The 21,902-nt window shown below is 42.3% G+C and overlaps 2 long non-coding RNA genes and 1 pseudogene across 3 annotated transcripts; 1 reads left to right on the top strand and 2 right to left on the bottom strand.

Annotated features, from left to right (window-relative positions):
* Positions 1–1,035: 1,035 nt before the first annotated feature.
* LOC101446696 (uncharacterized) lies at positions 1,036–3,174 on the bottom strand. Its single transcript, XR_001118949.4, has 3 exons — positions 2,910–3,174; positions 2,611–2,693; positions 1,036–1,341 (listed from the first exon to the last, which is right to left on the bottom strand). It is a non-coding gene; the product is annotated as an uncharacterized lncRNA (long non-coding RNA).
* LOC139436400 (uncharacterized) lies at positions 2,910–21,697 on the top strand. 2 transcript variants are annotated; one of them, XR_011645629.1, is made up of 3 exons: positions 2,910–3,420; positions 8,162–8,246; positions 10,014–10,311. It is a non-coding gene; the product is annotated as an uncharacterized lncRNA (long non-coding RNA). The 2 variants fall into 2 exon arrangements; XR_011645630.1 differs by lacking the exon at positions 10,014–10,311 and adding an exon at positions 18,017–21,697 and having other exon boundaries at positions 2,916–3,420.
* On the bottom strand, positions 6,554–7,285 carry LOC111765469 (large ribosomal subunit protein eL8 pseudogene; annotated as a pseudogene).
* Positions 21,698–21,902: the final 205 nt, after the last annotated feature.

Raw genomic sequence — 21,902 nt, 5'->3', positions numbered from 1 at the left:
GACAGGTTCCCAGGGGTGGAGTGGGGGGAGGAGGGGAAAATTTTATGTCTTAATGGGTCCAGAGTTCGTTTGAGGTAATAAAAAAGTTGGGGTAATGGATATTGGTTCTGGGGTGGGGACCTTGCAATCTTCAGTTTTAGACCACCTTGCCAGCTGGCTTGTGGTACCCTTCTACAAATGAGATACTAGTGGGCTATTGTCAGATGGGAGGTGAGGAAACAGCACTCGATTCAGTCACTATCCCTTCAGCAGCAGCAGTTGGCTTTGGACATGTGTCTTTTAGCCATAGCATCATCCATTAGGTACAGACAGACACTTTCTCAGTCCCAGCATCAGATGCCGCTCCATGGTGCTAGTTCCTGCTAGACAGGGCCAGGTGAGCCTCCTTGATCCTTTGGTGGTATCAGCACCAACTACAGGGCCCTTCCTCTTTGGTGCCAGCATCAGCTCTAGTGGCACCTACCCCAGTTCTGGGCACTGGTGACACTACCTTCTCCCTTTGTTCTCATAGTCCTGGGGTGGTAGCTGCTTCCTGCCATTACTAATCTCCAGGTTCATTGCTACTCTTTATTTGCTTTCTCAGCCCTTTCAACACCTGTGCAAGGGACAATTGGCATTAAATGTCCTATGTTTGAAATGCCTAGATGAGAGTCTGTTTTCCTGACTGGTCTCTGAGTCCGTGTGTCACATCTGCTTGCATTCCATTAGCGTGAATCCAGTCACTTGATCCATCCAGATGCCAAGAGGAGAGTGGATGGGAAATGTAGTCCAGTCACATGTCCAGAAAGAGGAAATCACGGATACACGTGGTACCTGTAGTCTTTGCCACACTGCCAACAAGGCACATAGCAAGTGAATTGTAATTCTAAACTAGACAAGATACTAAAAAAGAACATAAAATGGTACATTTGTCTAAACGAAACCTAAGTAGCATAACCAAAGACCTGCAACAAGATATATAGCAAAAGATCTAAATTGAGCATTGGGTATATGTCTTACTTTGCCAGGTCTGCTTTGACAAACACCACACCCTGGTTGGCTTAATAAAAAGAATTTATTGTCTCAGTTTTGAAGGCCAGAAGTCCAATATTGAGATGTTGGCAAAGCCATGCTTTCTCCTGGAGTTGGAAGTGATCTGGGGATGGCTGTCCTCTTTCACATGGCAATCTCTCTCTCCTATCTGGCTTCTTCCTTTGGCTTTCTCTGAAAGTGTCCAAATTTCCTTTCTTTTTAAGGCCTCTTGTCATATGGATTATAACCCACCTGGGGAAGTGGATGTGGTTCAAGCAATTGGGTGCCCGCCTGCCATGTGGGAGGTCCTGGGTTTGGTTCCCAATTCTCCTAAAGAAGACAACAAGACAGTGAACTAATGCAAAGGCCTGGCACGGTGACCTGATGCAACAGGAAGATGCAACAAGATGATGCAACAACGAGACAGAACAAGAAGACACAATGAGAGACACAACAACAAGCAGGGAGCTGATGTGGCTCAAGCAATTGAGCATCTCCCTCCCACATCGAGGTCTGGGTTCAGTTCCTGATGCCTCCAAAAAAAAAGAAGTCAGGCAGACACAGAAAGCACAGAATGAATAGATACAGAGAGCAGACAGCGAGCACAAACAACCTGGGTAGAGGGGTGGAAATAAATTTTTAAAAAACCCACCCTGATTCAATTTGGCTGGACCTAAATAGGATCTTCAAAGGTCCTATTCACAAATAAGTCCACACCTTAACTGATCATAACATCTTCAAAGGTCCTATTTACAAATGTTTCATACCCACAAGAATGTGGCTTAATATTTGAACATGTCTTTTATGAGAGACATAAGTCAAATCTCAACAGTGTCGTTCTAAGTTTCCTGAAAATTGAGACATGAAAAGAAACATACTGCTTGCAGTCTTTAAAGTGTGTTTGAGAGCTTAAGCAAGCTTAAGAAATTAAAAAGAATTAAAGAGAAAGCATTTATCACGTTGATTGCCATATAATAGATACAAGAATAATACACAAAAATCGTAATATGAAACTAATTTCATATCTTCGTAAGCCTCTCCTGCTCAGTTCTGATCATAATATTCTCACATTAGAAAAATATGAATTGTTTGGACAATAAATTTGCATTCTTAGATTAATTATTTCCTAAAGTTCAAGACATGTCATACTCCAAGTGCCTATAAGGAAAAAACTCTCTATTCAAAACTTGAATAAATGAGATATTTACATATTTTTTCAAGAATAATATTGGTTAATATTAGTATCTGGAATTTTCAAATCATCATTGCTATTTCTCTTAGCTTAAAAATATTTTAAATTCCAAAACTGGGTAATGTGATCTTTATATAACAAAAATCAAGTTACTAAACTATTATGAATTTGATTCTAAAAATAGAATAGTAGTTCCCAATATCTATGACTCTAGAACATAGAATAGTTTCTGCAACATGGAAGGTACTCGATATGTTTGTTGAATGGACAGTTGAATAAAAAAATGGTAAATCTGTGATTGCCAAATGTTTACATAAAACTCATAATTTTAACAAAGCTTATATATGCTATTCTCATATCTGGATATTCTGTTCATAGATACAAATTAGGTCATGTTCTAGTATTACCTGAAACTTCCAGTTCTTTGAAAGCCCTTCATCATCCCTGAATTATTTCCTAGGGGCCCAAGGTGTTAGAAAGAAAGTTGCACCTGCAAGAGAACAAAAGCTCACCCAATGGTGGAGGAGAAAAGAATTTTATTAACGATCTTGCAAGAACAGGCATGCAATCTGAATAAAATGGCTAGCGGGCAAAACAGCAAGAAATAATATTTATAACCTCAGCCTAATGCACAGGTCCCTTCCCTGTTCACCCCATTTGATTGACTACTTCAGGGGTTACAGCCTATCCAAGAGAGCCAACTAACTTCTGCAGTTCCGCGCGGAGTCCCTGCTGCTCCCCCTGTCGCCTACATTCCGGCCGGCTGGGCTCTGGGCGCTGCTTTCACTCCTGGCTCTGCTTTTCAGACTCTGTGCAGCTCCCACTCTTGGCCCTGCCCTCGCTTTGGCCCCTCCCTTTGGCCCCAGCTTTTCAATTCTTGGCACCAAACTCTCTAGAACCCTTTTGCCTCCCTCTTCCAACCGCAAAGCCACAGAGCCGGCTCTGGCTTCACCTTTCTGTGAAGATTAAACGTAACCCTTTCCTTACAAAGGTACGGATGACATGCCCTCACAGATGGGTGGAGGCCGCCTAGGGGCCGTCTCTACTGCTTCAATCCAGGCCGCACTGCTGGCCTCAGGTCCTCTGCCTGGCACTCTGCCCGTTCCCCAGGGCCGCGCGTCTCAAGGACGATGCACCATGGCAGCTCCTCTGCAGCAACGCGATGCCTCCTCTCAGCTGCTCAGGCAGCGGGATCCCACCGCTCCACCTTCCTGCCAGTACGTTTTGTGAGTTTAGTGACGTTCTTTTAAGCTCATCAACCCTTCAGTGAACGTTCTTGTATGTAGGCCTTTGCGTTCTTGGCCGACGATTTCCTCAGGAGAAATCTCTGGGTCAAACTGCACGCACTTGTTTTCAGGGCTCTTGAATACAGATTGCCCAACAATCTGGAAGGGCAGTACTCATTTACACTCCACCGACCCTGGCTGTGAGACTGCTGGCTTCCCATGGTCCTTGTCAACCATAATTTTGTTCTTTCTTTTTAATCAGGTGCAATTAGCAGTGTTTTCTTCATTCTGGGTTATGCAAATTTTCTAAAGATATGTGAATATAGAGCTATATACAGTAAGGCATTGTGGAAATATTTAAACCATGACAACACCAATTTTATGTAGTATAAACTTAAGCAAATACTATTTTGAAGTATTATTTGAACTCGGCGAATGGGACAAAAGTTGATTTGCATAACTGATCTCCAAAACTAACTCAAAGGGCAAGGCTAAGTAAACACATGCCGAAGTCAGTCCTTGGTGTACTCAAGGCCAGCACTGAATAAACAGAGTTCAGATGCCTGATTGTCTCGTTCCTTTTAAAAACTTGGCATACTGACATTTATTCAGAATTCCAGAATTAGACAATCTCACTAAATGATTTTCGCATAATAGGAAAATTATGGATTAACATTTCTCTGTGGAACAATGCAAATTGGCAATCTTCATATTCCTAATCTGATGTTCGGTATTAACTGTAGCACAGGAAATGATTTTCTTCATATTTGTTAAAATTCCTTTCTCCATCTCCACCTGGTCACGATCATTCCCTCTGGTGGACTTGCAGAGAGGCTTTTCTTCATGATCATTGTATATGCCACGTGCTACATGGATGTAGCTACTTCTGTTCATTGACTTTTTTTTTACCACATAGAAGCTCTTTCAGGACAAAGATTTTTAGATTTCCTAGCAGATGTAATGTTAGCTATCTAAATGCCACCATTTAACATATTACAGGAGAGAAAGCAAATTTTAGGCTCATGGACTCAGAATTTTCAGAGATGGGAGTTGATACCTGAGAAAGTAGTCCATCCCTCTGCTTTTTAGAGGAGAGAGAGTGAATGATTTTCTCCCGCGTAAGTTTTGAAATTGTTTTAGCTTTAGTGATTCTAAAACGAAGTTCCATGTGGTCCTGCACAGTGCCCAGCACACAGAAGACACTTTACAACCATTTCCGGCAAATGTTTAATTGATTTCTCTCAAAATAGACTGCCAAAAAACATGTAAATAAATAAGATGAGACAAAAATAAAAAAGAGAAAAGACAATAAAATAAAATAGATTAAAATAAAATAAATACTGCCAATCTGTAAGAGACATGCTATCTAAAGTATGATCCCTGGCACATAGTAAATGTTACGCATGTATGTAATATAAAATACCGTCCTTCAGGCCAACACGCATAGGGCGTTAAGCTACCTGACAACCATCTGTCCTGCATTCCAATAGTGTTGGACCATGACAGACATGATTTCTTGGAAGTATAGGAGCACAGTGTTAACAATCCTGTCTCTGCTATTTATCAGAATTATTATTTGCACCTAAAATTAGTGACTTTACTAAGAAATAGAGCCACGTGGACCAAAGGTGTGAGCTAGATTTCTTAAGAGATCCTATGGTCTCTTCAGTCCACTGTGGTTTGCAAGTAATTCCTTATAAATCTCTGCGGAAATGAAGTTTAGGGTGTCTCCAGCGCCAACAACCAGAAAGCTCCAATTATCTATTGAAGGACTTGCAAAACAGGTTCCTGAGCCTGAATGGACAAAACTCAGGCTACCAGAGATTATGTTATTAAGTGCAGACGTAACAAGTTATTGTTCAAATCACTACTTCCTTAATGGAGAAGCATTTTAAAAGACCAGAATAAAAACTAAAGGATACAAAATAAAGGATGTGAAGTCATGGATCGAAGCTAAGTGGAACTTAGAAAAAATTAATTTTTTAAATGATTAGATGGATTGAAAAAAACCTTCCTTGAAGATTTCAGACAGCCCCATGCTATTTCCTTTATCAACATGACAGACTTGTGAAGATGTTGGGTGGATATCACACCAATTTTATCATCATGAAATGTGTAGGTAAGGGAGATAGAATAGATTATCTTCAGTTAGTGTTTCCCAAACTTGCTTTTTCCTGAAAACCCCCTGGCGTGCCTGTTAAAAAGCCAGGTTTCTAGATTTCTTCCCTGGAGATTCTGATTCCCTGGAGGTCTGGAATGGGACTATAAATCTCTGTCTTTAACAAAACCCCATGTAGGCAAGAGAATGTGACTCAAGCAGTTGGGCAGCTCCCTCCCACATAGGAGGTCCCTGGTTCTGTCCCCAGTTTGGTTCATGGTGCCTCCTAAAAAGAAGACTAGCAGACATAGAGAACAGATCGTGAGCATAGGCAACTAAGTGTGAGGTATGTGTGTGGGGGGCATAAATAAATGAAATAAATCTTAAAAAAAAACCATGTAAAATATTCTAATGATTGGGCAAATTTGGGAAAGGCTGTCTGGATTTTAATTGCTAAATAAGAAAGCTGGACTAGAACTGCTGCCAACAACCAGGTGAGCCTGGAAGAGGACTCTGAGCTCCAGATGAGAATGTAGCCCCAGTGGACTTCTTAACTATAGCCTGGGAGACCCTGAGCAGAGAACCCTGCTAAGCTATTTCTAGACTCCTGACGCACAGAGATAATAAATGTGTGTTGGTTTAAACTGAAGGAAAAAAAATGCTGTACCGAGTCCTCAAAAAAACCAAGCCTCATTGGGTCCAGACTCTTTATCTTATTTTGACATTGGGAATGTTGATGATTGTATCTGATTTACCAACTCCGCCACCCCTCTACATGACCTTTGGGTTTATACACACAGGTCTTTTGGTTAACAGAAATGAACAGATTGCAACACTATTTTATCTCTGGGTTTTTTTCTATATCACTCATACTCCCTCTGCCAGTCTGCTGCCACTTAAAATGTACACAAACAAAGTCAACTATGTCACAACTGTGGCCTCACCAAGAGCATTTTTTCCTTGTTTTGTTTGTTTGTTTTGAAGGAGAACTTTATTTCCATGTACAGAAAAATCAACTGTGTACATTTAACCCAGTTTAGTGGCAAGTCCCTTAGCCTCAGCCTTTTACAGGTTGGCAACACAAGCCATGGGATTTTGGATGCAGGTCAGTGCCTCCCCAGTGGCAGCTGATCTTCTCATATCTGTCATTGGAATTGCTCCCAAGAGCCCCCACCAGCTTGGCTGGAACTCCTTTGTCCTCCAAGTTAACCTGAGTGATGGCCACATTGGTGTGGGTCTTTCTGTGGATTGAATGCTTTCATCTGGCATTTCTCTTGATGATGCAGTAGAGAATCCTCACTGTACAACACAAAGTAGGTTGGTTTCACCCCTGGTTGAAGGACAGGTTAGCCTCTTAGTGGGGCCATCCCCTTTGCCAGCAGCTTTCTTCTCAATCCAGGCCCACAGCCTCTGTTTTGTCTCTTGCTTTGTCTCTGACCTGTATTTGTGGGCCCGCTTAAGCAGTTGAGTAACTGTTAGGCAGTCCAAGACTGATGGCAGGGGGCAGTTTCTTAGAGGATGGCCCTTTCCTGCTGCAGCCAGATATTGAGGCCCCCTTTGGGTTGGATGTGCTGTCCAATGCCGACATCCTTGGCTCTTTCCTCACACAGGGCTTTGCCACATTTTTGGCCTCCTGCTTCTTCACAGCCAACTTCTTCCTCTTTGGCATCTTGGGTGGTCAGATGAGCTGACTGACTGCAATTTAAGAAGCCACCAACTTAAGATATGTCCCAATTTCAGAGACCTAAAGTGTGGAAAAACATGCCCCTCAGAGGCAATGAAATAAGGTTCAGGAACAGCAGAGGGAGGAAGATGTTACTCTTTTAGGTCAGATAAGGACAGAATTAGAATACAGTCCATGTGTAACCAAGATCAGTTCATGTGGGGACATTGGGACAAAAGCAGTAGACCCAAAGTAAGCCAACTTAAACTAGTAGTCAGCTAAATTAGAGGTCAAAATCAGTCACAGAACAAAGAACGTGGGTGAACATTTCAGTGTGTCGAAGCAAAAAATATATTATATATCTATCCAACATGAACAGATCTTGAGGAAACAGAAGATTGGTTTATTATCATAAAATTATAGAGCATTTACCTACAACATCCTCTCACATATATTATCACATTTGATTTGACTCTCACAACATCCCTATGCAGTAAATAGTAAAACCACAGTCAGAGAGGAAGAAACTGAGCCTCCTCAAATTGATACTTCTTTGGTCACTTATCTGATGGAAACAGAATCTGACTCCAAATCTGACAGCCTTTGACCTCAACTTAGGAAAGATGGACTCATCAGTTATCTAACAGAAGAACCCATCAGTGATTTGGTTTTGTGAGTCTAGATGAGCCAAGGATACACCTGCACCTAAGTAGAGGCATTCCTTGGGATTCATTCTTGGCTAATGGATTTAGTTGGATTTTAAAGGCAATCAGAGTCAAACATGTTCTTCCAGAGGGAGTGATCTAAAAGCTTGCAATGTTCCTAACATGCCAGCTGCTAGGGTATACCCTGAGTACCACCAGTACTTAATGCCAGTGACCGGGTTTGATCATCTTACCCAGCATTCATGAACTAAGTGGTGTTTGGTTTCATAGCAATAATCTCTTATGACCCAATTTCCTCATTTCTAGATAAGGATAATATTACCCACCTTGTGGCACTGCTGTGAAGACTAGAGATATGTATAAAATGTCTAGCACAAGATCTGTCAGAATGGTAGGTATTAATAATAGTTGTTTTTTTTTTAATTTATTTATTCATTTCTCTCCCCTTCCCCCCCAACCCCGGTTGTCTGTTCTCTGTGTCTATTTGCTGTGTCTTCTTTGTCTACTTCTGTTGTCAGTGGCATGGGAATCTGTGTTTCTTTCGGTTACATCATCTTGTTGTGTCAGCTCTCTGTGTGCGATTAATAGTTATTTTTATTCAATGGATTTATTTGTACTAATAGTGACAGTTCCATTTACTTAATCAATCAATGATATATTAAAATGATTTGGTTCCCACAATTTAAATTCACATGAAAAATCTTTGAGGCAACATTGCTTGGTGGACAAGTGTATGGACTTTGAAGTCCAATCCTAACTGAAATGATTACCTGCTGTGTGATTTGGGACAAGTTACTTAACTTCTCCTTCAGCTTCCTCAATTATAACAAGGAAATAGTAGAATCTACCTGATAGGATAGTGGTGAAAATTAAGTGAGTTAATATTTTTAAAAAGCTTAGACTATTGACTGATATGTAATAGTTTTATACAAGTATTTGCTTCAACAAAATTTTATGTAGATTTTAGCACATGCCACTTTCAAATGAATGCTTTGGACAGCAATATGCTAAATAATATTTCTCAGAAGCAGAAGAATTTTTTAGTGGTCCTACATGGTTCTTAATGCAAGCTAAACAATGGTATGCATGGCTCAAAAATAGGCAAATAAGAACCTAGTCCCAGAAGATAGCCAGGTCACAGATGTGGAGTTTCTTGATGGAAGGGGAAGCCAAGGTCATTGGAGGACATTTCCTGCAACAGGTGTGTACTAAGAAGCTTCCCCCAAACTAATCCCAGAGGCATCTGCAACCATTTATCAAGGTGACAGAGCAATGGGGAAAAAGAAATACGCAGAGCTGCTGAAGGTTATCAGATATTGGCTCTGAAATGAAGCTAATTCCCAGAGCTAAAATGCCACCATGGTCTCAGTCAGAGAGGGACATAAGAAGTGATACATGGACTCTTGCCACTGTTGTGTGGGGTGTGAAATGAAACCCTGTGGCCATTTCCTCAGTCACAGAATATGTGATGGGACTAAACAACTTTAATAACTGGAAGAGTCACTATAGTGGATCCCTGACCCTTAGAGTAAGTGTTGTTTTAGTAGGAAAAGCCAAATAAAGGCACTTGAAACTGACCACACTGCCCATCCTTTCTATCCTTCCCCTACCCAGCCATGAGCCAAGAGCAGTCCCCCATCTCTGGGTAACTGCAGAGATTGGGGATAATCTGCACTTTTGGCTACCAAAAGCCAGATGCATTTTAGAAGAGAACCATGAGTTTTTGTGAACTTCCTCAAGTGGTGATGCCAACTGCAGCTAAGGTTCTAGATGTGGTTTCCCAAGTGGAGCAAGTAAATGCTGCACTATTGACTCAGAAAAGGCTCTCTGAGTCCCATCAGCAAAGATAAACAGAGGCAGTTTGCCCTCAGGCAGCAGACTGTGATCTCACCACAGGGTGGTACAAACTCTCCTCATTCCTGACATAATATGGTCCAGAGGCAACCCGATCATATTAATGTCCCAAACTGGTTGGTCAGACAGGGTTCTGGCCAGAAACAGATGACACACTCAAGTTGCATAATTTAGGATAGTTTAGTAAAGGTACTGTTCACAATAGTGAAGGTATAGTGGGTTGAATTATGCACCTCAAATTAGGCATGTTCTTAATCTGCATTCCTGTGGGGCTGAGCCCATCTTAAAGAGATCTCTTGAACAGGCTTTCTTTAGCTAAGACCTGGACCAACTGAACGAGGGTGGGTCTTCATCCAGATTACTCGAGGCTTTATAAGGAGAAGGCCCCAGGTAGAAGTGGGAAGCTGGAAGTCAGCAGGAACCTGGAAGAGAAGCAGAGGACATCGCCATGCAGCAATGGGAAGTAGAGATACCCCAAGGACTTCCAGCAGCCAGCACCAGAACGTACAGACTTCGGGCAAGACAACATCGCCCTGCTGATGCCTTGATTTGGACTTCTCTGGGTCTCAAAACCATGAATCAATAAATTCTTGTTAGGTCAAAACCAATTTTTGGTGTGTGTGATAGCAGCTCAGTCAAACCAAGGCAGAAGGGGTGTGAAGTACAAAGTCATTACCACCCTTAAATGTTGTGGCAGTTTGGACGGACCCCAGAAGATCATGTCCTTAGAGCTCATCCATTCTCGTGGGTGTGAACCTATTAAGATGGGACCTTTTGACTAGATTCAGGTAAGTGCCTTCCTTTCAATTAGATCACTTTAGTAGGGCGGGTAAAAGGGTGGGTCTTAATCCATTTACTGGAGTCCTTTATATATGGAGGATTAAAAGCGTGAGACACAGAAAAAAGCTGCAGAAACAGAGAAACCCCAAGAGGCTGAGAGACGGGTCCTGTAGGAGGCAGAATCAATGGAGCACGGAGGTACAGAAAGAGGCTGAAAGGAACAAGGTCCTGAGAGGGGAGCCAGGAGTCATATGCCTGATCACCCACAGCTGAGCTTGGGGAGAATGTACACCTGGAGGATATGGCAGAGACTGGCAGAGCCATCATTATGCCCTGTCATATGCCTTGATAACTCACAGCTGAGTTCCAAGAAAAAGGATTTTTAGATGACCCTGCCATGTGCCTGATCGCCCAGAGCTGCAACTTGGTGAGACAGCATCTCTTGATGATGCCTTGATTTGGACACTTCCACGACCTCAGAACTGCAAGCTTTTAACCTAATAAAGTTCCATTATAAAAACCAACCCATTTCTGATATATTGATCCCAGCAACCTTTAGCAAACTAAAACAAATATGAAGGAACAAGCGTGGGGGAAGTTATAGAAGCCCAGAGAGAAGAGCTGTAGCTGTCGGAGCTGGTGGCCTGACAGCAGGTGTGGTCTTTGATAAAGGGTACAGCCAACCAGAGGCAAGTCCAGACAAACCTACCCTGATGTCAAACTCCTCTGTCCTTTGCCAGTGCCTCCCTTGGCCAAACACAAATGGAAGCCAAAGGGCAAGGGAGGATACTGATGAAATTGATAAAGGTCAGTCTTGGATACACAGAGAATGATGGAGAAGAGTAAAAGGTGCCCCTGCATGGGAAAATGGAAAATATTCAGCATACTGGCCTGTTTCATGATTATATGTGATTGGGCCTGGCAAGGAGGATACAGACAATAAATGAGATATTTTAATAAGACCTAGCACACCAAAACATAGGAGGTGAACCCCACAGCAATTCAAGACTGCCACAATGATGAGGTTTCTAGCCTGGCATATGTTGAGGTAGTTTCTCTAAAGTAAGAGACAAGTTCCTGCACCTTGTATTTACCTCTGCAAAGAAAGAGGTTCACTATCTGATTTGCTCTCTGGACTTTGGAGCAACATATTACCACATTGAGCTTGCTGCTCCAATGCAGTTAGCATCCGCCTATGAGGCTGCCAGAGTCATATGGGGTGTGAAGCAAGAAAAGGCTACAGTGTCAACTTTCCTGCCATTGGAGCCTTATGCCCCACCCAACAGTGCTGGAAAGATCTGTGGCAGACAGAGTTGCCCCATTAGGAAAATCATAGCATAGATCTCTAGGGTTTTGCAATAAAGCTGTACCCTGTTCTGCTCACAAGTCTTTTTCAGTTGAAAGGCACTTCCTACCTTGCTACCTTGCCCTGCTAGAGATTTTGGCCTGCCCATGGGACGCCAACTAATTATGCAACTGGAATTGTCTATCATCAACTGGGTGTTACCTGATCCATTAAATCGTAAACTTGTATGTGTGCTGCAGAAGCATTCTGTTGTGAAATGGAAAGACTATAAATGAGGCCAGGCCATAGCAGGACAGGAAGCACAGGTAAATTTCATGAGCATAAATTCCCAGTCCCCTTGGTAGCTCATCCTACAGCTTTTCCACCTCTCCCCTAACTCACATCTATGGCTTTGTGGAGGACTCCTGATTAGAGAAGGGAAAAGCATGGCCTAGTTTAAGAATGGGTCTGTACCATGCCGGCCCTGGCAGCACTATTAGTGGACTTACAGATGCTGTATCCATCACTGTGTCATCACCCCTAAAATAGAATTCATTTTCGGCATAAGAAGAGTGGCAAAGGGCTCATTCCAGGACCCATCAGTCTTGCCACCATCTTCGTCACCCAGAAGCAGCCGACTTGAAAGAACCAACCTAAGACTCAGTTACAGCACCAGCTAGTGCACCGCATCCCACAAGATGTGTGAACTCTTCCACAGGATGTAGGATAACGTACACTTATGGCTCTTATATGGTACATAAGGACCGCTGCCATAATGCAAGAGTATAGAAAACAAGAGGTGGAAATGAATATAGTTCCTCTTACTATGACATCAAATAACCTACTCAAGGAATTTTTTGTTTACCATATCCAAAAACTCTGGTTCACAGGGTTTACAGATCCCATTGCCCAGGGGAGGAGTCCTTTCATTAAGGGACACAGTTATGGTTTCAATCAGTTGGAAGCTGTAACTGTCCCCTGCCGTGTGGCTTCTCAGGCCTCTGAATCAACAGTCAGAAAAAGGGTCATGGTATTGGCCAGAGGGATGGATCTGAGTTACTAAGTTTTCTGCTACACAACAGGAAACAAGGAGGACTATGTTTGCAGCCCAGGAAATTCACCAGGGATTTTGTTTAGTGTCACCAATCAATAAAAACTCCATAAACCCAACAAAGAGGACCACCATGGACTTAGAGCTTATAGGAATGAAGGTCTGGGCAAGTCCATTGGGTAAAGAATTCTGTCCTGCTGATAAAAGTTAAGAAGACCACCAAATGGGAGGTGTTTGAAGGTGGTGGACTATCAATTTAGGCCACGTGAACAGTGTCCTCATTATCTATTGCCAGTGATGCTGCCAAGCAAACAACTTCAACAATAGCGATTGCTCACATCTGGAATTAGCTGAGATTGACAAGTTGTCTGTGCTGATCTTGACTGAGCTCAGGTGTCTGAGAATTAGCTGACTTTTGGCTCATCTGGAACAGACTGATCTAAACTGTTTGGGGGACTTGTCTCTGCTTCATGTACCGCTCATCCTCCAACAGGCTGGCATGGACACATTCTCATGGTGAGGGCAGAGACCCAAGAGAGCAAATGGGAGCACAAAAGGAGTTTGAGATCTCTGCTTAGATCTGGGATATCACACAGTTCCTTTCTCTTCACCTGCTTGGATGCAAAGAATGAGAACATGGACTTCACTTCTCTTGTGAGAGAAACTGGCCAGTCATAGGGTGAAAGGCACGGGCACAGAGTGGGATGATGACTCTATTGTAATTGGAGGTGTTTCTCTCCTAAAGCTTTCATAACTATTCCTTCCCATTGTGCCTTCAGGTCAGGGGCTATAAAGTTTCCTGCTGTGTGGACACTGCTGTGCCTCACCTTTCCTTGCTGGTTTTTCCACCCACATGAGTTAGGCTCCTTCTTCAAATTCCATTCAGACACTCCTTGAGTTTGCTATCTGTTTCTTCCTGGGACCCTGATTCACACAGTCTCTCAAGTATTAAGTAAAGAAAGTGAGGTAAAAAAAAGTATTTATATTATTTTACCTTTTATGTAAAAGGGGAAGAATATAACTAGCTATATATTTTTGTTTTTATTCTCAAAAAGAGAAAATAGAAGCATCAATCAATACTAAGAAAATAGCAAAGGAAGGAACAGAGAAGACAGATAAGAAATTTCAACTTCTCCAAGTATACCTTCATTTATATATGTTTTTAACTCTGAAACCAGTTTCACAAAATTAGAAATGAAAAACAGATTATAAAAAGGTGGGAGTAAACCCTTAAAGTAAAATTAAAAAAACACAAAAGAACCCTGACATAGATGAATCTATGTATCCAGTGGGTTACATAACCCAACAGAGAAAAGCATTTCTTCAAGTGAATTTAAAACACAGTATTTTGACTGTGTACTCTTAATAAGATATTTTTAACATCCATCTTTATTAATTTTACTCTGAATGTACATATGAGGTGTTCTGGGTCAGAGACAGATTTCTTAATAAATATCTCACAGGGAATGAATGTGTTGACACCCTTGTTGTAGTACGTACCCCTAGGGCGGTGTGAGGAGAATTTTCCCTCCTCCAGTGGTCCAACCCCTCATAGGCTGGTGTGGAGGAAAATGATTTTTCTTTGCTTGTAAAGGGGAAGGAGGCAGCTGTCTACCTCCTCTCCTCGAGATGTCTCTTATTTATTCCAGCCCTTTTGAATGTAAATAAAATCTCTCCAGAAGCCAGAGAGCTTGTCTCAGCTCAGACCTAGAGTTTGTCTTCAAATTCCTGTGGCCTCCTTCCTCCTTGAAATGTAAATATTTCACTCCATTCTTCTGGCACCTTGAGGACTTAAACTAGGAATAGGGCTGAGACCACTTGGCCCTCTCTAGGAATTATGAGAAGCATTACTATCCTCTCAGGTCAGAGAAATTAATTAGAGCATGGCTACAGGTCTGATTCTCAACCTATGTGAAGATGTTTCTAGAAGGCTTTTACAGGAGCACTGAACAAACTGCAAAAAGTTTTATTTCCTGACATATATCCTAAGGACAAAAGTACCACAAAGAAATCTTTAATAGCATTCAATAATTTTATTTTATTTTATTTTTTTTATTTTTATTTTTTAAAAAGATTTATTTATTTATTTCTCTCCCCTACGCCTCCCAGTGTCTATTCTGTTGTTTTCAGCGGCACAGGAATCTGTGTTTCTTTTTGTCGCGTCATCTTGTGTCAGCTCCCCGTGTGTGCGGCACCATTCTTAGGCAGGCTGCACTTTCTTTCGTGCTGGGCGGCTCTCCTTACAGGGCACACTCCTTGCACATGGGGCTCCCCTACGCGAGGGACACCCCTGTGTGGCACCGCACTCCTTGTGCGCATCAGCACTGCGCATGGGCCAGCTCCATACGGGTCAAGGAGGCCACGGACCTCCCATGTGGTAGACGGACGCCCTAACCACTGGGCCAAGTCCGCTTCCCAATAATTTTATTTTAGTATTACTATCAATATGGCTATTTTTAATCTATCACATGTACATTATTGAAGCAGAAGCAGATAAGTAATTATGCTAATATCTTTAGGCTGTAAGATATTCAGGGTATGAAAACAAATACAAATACAAAATAAAAGAGAGTTAATAACACTGCAACCTCAAGTTTGGTTTGGAAATATTATGAACTCATGGTGTACTTTCTACATGTATTTTTGTAGCTCTGTCCACTAAAAACATCTAGAAACGGTGACAACCCAGTAGAATTGAGCACACCCCTGGGTCCAGAATGTGTTTTCAAAGTTTTATTTCCCACTGAAAGGAACCAGGGCTCCTTGGAGAAATGACTAATTTCAGACTTGGAGCAGGAAATGTAGGATATTATCAAGGAAGTTCTCAAAAACTAAAGAAGTCCAATCCAAAGGAATCCATTTGAAGGGGTTCCTACCTCCTAAAGATGGGATTTAAAAAAATAATTACCCAAATGGTTACTTTTATTAGAGGTCTTTATTATTTTGTGCCACTTTGAACGACTGTCTAGTGTCCTTTCCTTTCAGTCTTTTTTTTTTAAAGATTTATTTCTTCCCCCACCCCTTGTTGTTTTGTGCTCACTGTCTACTTTCTTTGTTCATTCGCTGTGTATTCTTCTGTTTCTGCTGGTCTTCTCTCTTTTTTTTTAAAGATTTATTTATTTCTCTCCCCTTCCCCCCCCCCACCCTTGTTGTCTGTTCTCTGTGTTTATTTGCTGCGTCTTCTTTGTCTGCTTCTGTTTTTGTCAGCAGCACGGGAATCTGTGTTTCTTTTTTTTGTCGTGTCATCTTGTTGTGTCAGGTCTCCATGTGTGCAGCACCATTCCTGGGCAGGTTGCACTTTCTTTGGCGCTGGGCGGCTCTCCTTACAGGGCGCACTCCTTGTGCGTGGGGGTCCCCTAAGCGGGGACACCCCTGCATGGCAGGGCACTCCTTGTGCGCATCAGCACTACGCATGGGCCAGCTCCACACGGGTCAAGGGGGCCCGGGGTTTGAACCATGGACCTCCCATGTGGTAGACAGATGCCCTAACCACTGGGCCAAGTCGTCCACCCCCCACCTCCTCCCCAGCAATCTTGTGTAGCTAATCAAAAGCAGTGATCAGGTTTGAACCCTTCCCTGGCATCTTAGATCTTGGAGAACTGGATCTTTACGTCCCTCTCTGGTACTGGCAAGCTGCGCCAGGGTCCAGACCCCACTACTCCCTGCTGTGAGAGTGCAGAGAGAGCAGTTCACTGGTATTTATCATGATTTACCAGCCTCTTCCTCCTACTCTTCCCTGGATGCTGTACAGTGACTGTTTTACGGGATGCCAGAGTTTCAAAATAGTTGATTCCAACCAGGGGAGCCAGAGACATTTTTCCAGCTCAGTCACTGAGACTTCCCTTCGACAGATTGGCACTGACATACATGCATGCAGTTTGCATGCAGGGGCTACCCAGCTTCCTCTGGAACAGGGCCAGGTACCCACAATGAGAGAGAAAGATGGCTCCACCTGCCTTGTGGAGAGAGTGAGGGAGGGATCAGCAAGGAGCTTCCTCTATGGGTTTTGAAGCTGTATTTTCCTGATGCAGCACTGCCCAGGTAATGCAATGCGGTAACTGTTTTCTGTAGTTTTGAGGAAGGTTGCTGTCTTCAGAGATTCCTCTGCTGCTTTTGCTGGAGGGGGCTTGGAACAATGCCATCTTCAGAGCCTAACTCCAGAGAGCTGAAGTAGTTGACCAAAGGTAGTGATCTGTGACCATAGCACACACCCCTGGCGTTTGGAAGACTAGGTCTTTATAACCCGTCCTGGCACCAGCAAGCTTCAACAGGAGTCTGAGCTCCAGGCTCCACTGCTGCCAGCTGCCAGCCTAGGGGGTGGGAGGTGGTAGCCACTGTAGGGAGGGTGAAATTCACTGTATAAATTACATGTTACCAGCCTCTTCCTTCTGATTGCCCCATATGCTGCACAGTGCTCGAGTAGACCCTGAAGTTACAAAATAGTTGCTTCAGACAGTTCCTGCCAGTTCAATAGTTGTTTTGTTGGAGGGACTTCCTACACCGCCATCTCCCCACAACCCTCCTTCTTAAATATGTTTGTTTTTTTTTAAGATACATAGATCACACACAATGTTAGGTTAAAAAATATGAAGTTTCCATATATCCCACTCCCCACCCCCTCCCACTCCTGCCACATCAACAACCTATTTCATCAGCGTGGCACAATCATTGCATTTGATGAATACATTTTGGAGCACTGCTACAGAGCATGGATTATAGTTTACATTGTAGTTTACTCTCTCCCCCAGTACATTCAGTGGGTTACGGCAGGATATATAATGTCCTGCAGCTGTCCCTGCAGTATCATTCAGGACAACTCCAAGTCCCAAAAATGCCCCCATATCACAGCTCTTCTTTCCTCTCCCTGCCTCAGCAACTACCTTGGCCACTGTCTCCACATCAATGCTACAATTTCTTCCATTGCTAGAGTCACAGTAGTTCTATAGTAGGATACCAGTAAGTCCACTCTAATCCATATTTTATTCCTCCATCCTGAGGACCCTGGGATGGTGATATCTACTCCACCTCTAATTTGAGAGGGGACTTAGATCCCACCTGCCTGATGGATAGAAGTCTTCTGCTTGTGGTTGTAGGCTTTCTGGGTTTCCTGGTGTGGTTGTTGACCATCCTCACCTCCCTGATATGCTTTTAAATCTTCCTTTTTTTGACTGTAGTCCCGTCTCTCTTTCAGGAACATTTGGAAGCATTTTGAATGAGGTGGGTTAGCCTTATTTTGTGTTGCTTTGGGGAAGAAATGCATTTCTTTGGGCCCACCTCTTGAGATAGAGCATCCTTGGCAGAACTGCTGCTTGGTGGAGACATAACAATGGGGCAGCCAGAAGGGATGGATATCCAAGCCTCACACAAGCAGCACCAGCTGACCACCAGGATGAGCTCGTGGAACTTGGCAGCATTCCCCGGAAGTCCTGGCCAGCCGCCTAGCCATGAGCCCCAAGCCCACCACGCGTTTCTCCATGTCCAACACTGAGCGCCATGGGGGAGACCTACAAGAAGTTGGGCGATACCAGGGACTCCGTGGCCTGGGGTGTCCCGGGAGGTGTGGCAACCGCTGACTGTTACACGCTGCCACCAGGCCCTTCCTTGGAGGAGGCTGGGATTTTTTTTTAATGTAAGCTTTTTATTAAGGTATAATATACATGTAGAAAAAAGTCCAAAATATGCGTTCGGTTTGATATCTTTTTACCAAGCATAAAATCTGTGTAGTCAGCATCCAGACCAAGAAACATTCTTCTGCTCCAGGGGTGCCTCGTATCTCCTGCCAATCACTAACCTCTTCCAAGGGTTACCATGATCTAGATTTGGGTTCGGTTTGCCTGATTTTGGCTTTTCATAAATTGTATTTATAAATCCAGTATAAATATTACTGTTTTCTTTAGGTCAAGATTGTTCTTGTGAGAGGTGTCCACCTTGTGTGAGGTTTGAGCTTGCTCATCTCGAGCATCCACCATCATTTATTTATCCAGACAATTGTAGGTAGACGTTTTGGTTGTTTACAGTTTGGGATATAACAGATAGAGCTCCTGTGAAGATGTGTATATCTTTTGGTGGATATATGTTACATTTCTGTTGGGTGTATATGTAGGACCATTGAAACTGCTGATCATAAAGCATTGCTATGGGTCAGATGCTGGCCTTTATATATCCTGCCATAATCCACTGAATGTACTGGGGGAGAGCGTGAACTATAATGTAAACTATTATCCATGTGATGCTGCAGTGCTCCAGAATGTGTCCACCAAGTGTGATGAGGGTGCCACGGTAATGGGAGAGGTTGATGGTGTGGGAGAAGGGGGGTGGGAAGTTGGGGCATATACAGGAACCTATTACGTTTTTTAATGTAACATTTTTTGAGATGTATATATCTTCCAAAAAATACAATTTACAATAATGATGGGAGTGGGGGGATGGGGAGTGGGTTATATGTTTTTTAATGTAATGTTCTTTGTGATCTGTTAATTTCAATATAAAAAAAAAAGAAAAATAAATAAAAGGCATGGCAAGGACAGAGTCGAGGGGTTTTTTTTTTTAATTCATTTTTAAAAAATATTACATTCAAAAAATATGAGGTCCCCATTCACCCCCACTGCCCCCACCCCACCACTCCCCCCACAGCAACACTCTCCCCCATCATCATGACACATCCATTGCATTTGATGAGTACATCTCTGGGCATCACTGCACCTCATGGTCAATGGTCCGTCCACATCATAGCCCATACTCTCCCATGTTCCACCCAGTGGGCCATGGGAGGATCTACAATGTCCGGTAATTGTCCCTGCAGCACCACCCAGGACAACACCAAGTCCCGAAAATGCCTCCACATCTCATCTTTTCCTCTCATTCCTTGCACCCAGCAGCCACCATGGCCACTTTTTCCACACCAATGCCACATTTTCTCGATTACTAACCACAATAGTTCATGAACAGAATATCAGTAAGTCCACTCTAATCCTTACTGTATTCCTCCTTCCTGTGGACCTTGGATTGGTTGTGTCCATTCCACATCTATGTCAAGAGGGGGCTTAGATTCCACATGGATACTGGATGCAATCCTCCTGCTTTCAGTTGTAGGCACTCTTGGCTCCATGGTGTGGTGGTTGACATTCTTCGAGAGTCGAGGGTTTCTGATGTTGGAGTTTGAAGGTGAAGACTTAAGCTGGAGTCCCAGGAAGTAAGCTCACAGAGGAGAGAGAAGCAAGATCCCGGAAGGGAGGAACCCAGGAAGCCTGAACCCCTGCAGACGTCGGCAGCCATCTTGCTCCAACACCTGAAAAGAGACTTTGGTGAGGGAAGTAACTTATGCTTTATGGCCTGGTATCTGTAAGCTCCTACCCTAAATAAATATCCTTTATAAAAACTAATAAATAAATAAAGAAAGAAAGGAAGAAAGAAAGAAAGAAAGCATTGCTGTGTTCGGCTTTAGAGATTGCTGAACAGTTCATGAAAACAGACAATCTTTTATCCTATTATACTTACCTATACAAGCTGAATTTCAAAGAAACCTTTCTATTTTTAGAGAAATCCCTTCTAATACATGAGGAGGGAAAAAGTGTTCGATAATAACCATTTTGCAATCCCTAATAACTAACCGACCTAAGCAAAGATCAACTGTACCCAAGAGCCGTTAGGTAAGAGAGAAATGGAAAACTTTGCGAAGTGGGTGGATCTGGGTGACAGTAACCCAAGCCAACTAATCAATATTAGTATACTAACAGGGGAAAAGATGGACAGCATGTACTTCCTGCTGTGAGGCAAAATGAAGCCACCCCATGAAAAAAAATTGAACCTAAGGCTAATCAAACCTCTAGATCTAACAACCAGTTTATCAGAAATGTAGGGGCATGAGGGACAATTTAATGATACCATGAAGAAGCAATAAGCCCAATCCAGAATGTGGTAAATCCTAAGAAATATTGACTGGTTATTCCAACAATTTATTACCTTGGGGAATAAAAGAAGGGAGGGAAGATTACTATTTTTGATATTTCAGGCATAGCAACCAAATGTAATGTATGGGTTTTATGTGGACTCTAATTTCCACAAATCAACTTAAAAGAGATTCTTTGAGACCATCCGGGAAATTTGAAGATAAACTGGGTATTAGATGATATTAGGGAATTGTTGCTAATTTTGTTAGGTGTGCATATGGTATTGTGGCAATATTTTTAAAAATGCACATTTAAGTTAACAGTAAAATGACATGATATCTGGAATTGCTTTAAATATTGCAACTAAGTAAAAAAGTGAGAAAGGTAAGTAAACAAAGATTGGCAAAATATCCTTGATTGCTGTATATGGCTGTACATTGGTATTCATTATTATTCCCATATGTGTGTTTGAAATTTCCCAAGATAAATATTATTTTTTTTAATTTTAAATAAGATCACCTAAGTGATGGGGGCGAAAAATTAGTGCTTCAGTGGAAAACTATTATTTACACTGTACATGACGCCTGTCAGGATTATCTGGTTCTGATTCTCACAGATGCTATTTCAGAACTCTGCCAGTTGCAGAGGCCTGACGGCAATGGCAAATGATTCTCGTCTATAGAACACGTAAATTCTGTCCTGCCTGGAAGATGGTCAATGAAGTTCCCTCTGCAAAAGAAACTAGCTTCCATTTGCACATTCATCCCAACAGTGTTTTACGCCAGATAAATCTGAACATGTTCTAACATCTTCAAACCTGCTCTAACATCTGCATAGTTTCTTTATTATGAGTAAAATAAAATCTTTAACACGTTCATTTTTGTATTCATATGGCAAGCAAAATTTTAACCTTTTTTGAAAGTTAGTTTTAACAGCAATAAAAAGTATTTATGCCTTGTCTTTGAAACTGTAAGTCAAATAAATTAATTGGCATACTTATGACTTAGTATGTGTTAATGAATAATTGAATTTGAAAAGGACACACTGTTAAGTAATTTCAGAGTAAATTATAAGTTAGTTATACAAATACTAACTTCCCTTTCCATTTTTATTCTTATTTTCTCATACCAATACTTCCAGAACCCCTTTGAAATTTTTTTTAAAAAGATTTATTTATTTATTTTTCTC

Source organism: Dasypus novemcinctus, chromosome 14 (assembly GCF_030445035.2).
Source record: "Dasypus novemcinctus isolate mDasNov1 chromosome 14, mDasNov1.1.hap2, whole genome shotgun sequence".
Lineage (NCBI taxonomy): Eukaryota > Metazoa > Chordata > Mammalia > Cingulata > Dasypodidae > Dasypus > Dasypus novemcinctus.
This window is presented reverse-complemented; position numbering and strand designations above follow the sequence as displayed.